The following is a 2,489-nucleotide window of genomic DNA, read 5'->3' on the forward strand; positions in this document are numbered from 1 at the left end:
GACTCGCCTTCCCCTTCCGAACAGTGAGCTCCTCATGGGCCCACCCTATGCACACATACTGGGGGATTCATCTTCCCCACCTCCCCCTCCCATGCTCACCCACACAGGCCGGACCATCCATGCACTCACCCATTTCCATGACCATCACCCCTCTACACCGCGCTCCGCAGTACTGGTGGGGAGGTGGAGCCACTGTGGGAACGTTAGCATCACTGGCGAGCAAAAACGACTCGCAGCAGTCTTGTCTGTTGACAGTTGACAATTCAATGTAGTTTGTTCTGTGACTCGAGTTATGTCGTGTATTCTGGTATGTATCAAGTTGCCACAAAATAAAATGTGTTGTGTACTCTGTATTGTTGTGCCATCTATCATTCACTATCACTAAGTATGGAGTTATACAGACTTTACTCTTGATTGTATGGCTTATGAATGCTCCATGGGAAAGAAGTGACAACGAGATAACAGAAAATGCGCAAGACTAAACAGCGTAGTGTTTACATCAGTATTATTAACACAATGAACATACAACAGTCAAACCTGACTTAATGAACACCTTCTACAAAGAGTGATTTGCATAACGAGAAATACATAATGCACTTTGTAAAAGGTTGAGTCCCTTGAAAGCACTGTTTCACTTGACGAGTCTGCTCAGTACCTTTTTTGTCTTTGGCAACTTTTTAAAAAACAACCGTCTGACATAGATAGACCTCTGCAGCTGCTGTAAGTCACTCACTGTTCTGTGACCCTCCAGCTTTTACAGAAGAAGTTTGGTAAATTAAAATGCTGCTGACAATGCAGTATTCAGCTGTACTGTTAGTGACACTCCTTGCATTGCAATTTTAGTTGCTGATACTTTCACTCCGGCTTCCTCAATGATGTTGCAAATTCTCTGTGATGATCTTGCAAGATCTTCTAACTTCGAAGACTCACGTTAATTCGCAGCCTTGAGATACCTCTTTATGAATTCTATTTTAGATTTGTCATTGTTAACCAATCAGAATTCAATAAAGCTGTCCTTAAAACAATACTTGAAGAGATGACTTAGAGAGATGTTTGAAAAATATGTTTGTTGTAACGAGAGTTTCGCATTGCAGGTAAGACTCACAAGCGAATTATGCTCATTAAGCGAGTCTTACCATATAGTCAGTTTGTAAAGAAGTAGATCATTTTTCGAATTTTTCAAAGTTACATATTGGATCTTGTTCAGTCAGTTACTGATTGGTTCCTGAATTTTTTTATTTTCAGGTTTTGCGTTTAGTCATCATTAACACGGCTTAATTTATTATAAAACAATCTATGTTCTGTAGAACCCAGAATTAATGTTAACAGGAATTACGTAATTCTAATAACAAATAAATTCCACTTTTATAGGCCTATGTTTTTGTATTACGGAGACCTTACTATACATACAGACTGGGCTGGTTGTTTCCTTTACTTTCACCTAGTTTAAAAAAAAAGACAACATTTCTTTCTAACTAATTGCGAGAGTATTTCGTAATTTTATTAAAATTATTGTACTAGTGTTTTAGCAGATATTTTCAGTTCTTTTAAAAAGCACTGTACTATCAGAAAAACAATGACTCACTTCAAGGCAATCACAATTAACAACACAAAAGAAATGAGAAATGAACCAGGCGACAAGTAACTATGATTTTGTGAGAATTGCAACCATGCCACAGAGGTACAAAAACAGAAATAACGCCAATACACAGCGTGTCAGTTACACTCTAGGGTGAGCTCAGACATCCTATAACCGCTCAGCAGAAATTTCTGTACTTCGTGCCTTCTCTCACTACTGACAATTCTAGCGATCTATCGTTTGGTTCGAAGCACGGCTACAGAAGAGCATTCTAGCACTTGTGGTGCGAAGTCTTGCTCGTGAAATGAATGTGTGTGTGTGTGTGTGTGTGTGTGTGTGTGTGTGTGTGTGTGTGTGTTCTGTTGCAGCCATGTTGTATCACATTTCAACGTGAGCATCTTTTAAATGCGCTTTCACGAACTGTTCTAGTTCCTTGTGATATTTTTACCACAGCAGATAGTTGTCAGTACCACACAAAACATCGCTCTCGTGAATTCAGTCTGCACTGAGCTCAGTGACCCTCGCCTTCCTAATCCCATTCCACATATGTCAGAGACTATCAGAAATAGTGTCAGTTTTCACCGCTGCCAGTGTGTATCTGAAGCGTTCAACGGGTTTAAATTAAATCCAGTACTACAAATAAGTACCTCACCTGAATGTGAGTCACTTTACAGCGTGATTTCGCGGAACCTTGTCACTTCCGTTTGTCACATCTGCCATAGCAGAAGATCGTAACCGACCCCTCCCCCCTCTCCCCTCGAGCAAGGGACACCTCCGCGGATTACAACCCACAGGTTGAAAAATACTGTTCTATAGCATACGAGAACATATCATACGAGAACATATCATACATCTTATGTCTGTAAGTATAATGACTTCAGTGGCATGGAATTCCCAATAATACTCCAGA

This window comes from Schistocerca cancellata, chromosome 6 (assembly GCF_023864275.1).
Source record: "Schistocerca cancellata isolate TAMUIC-IGC-003103 chromosome 6, iqSchCanc2.1, whole genome shotgun sequence".
NCBI classification, from domain to species: domain Eukaryota; kingdom Metazoa; phylum Arthropoda; class Insecta; order Orthoptera; family Acrididae; genus Schistocerca; species Schistocerca cancellata.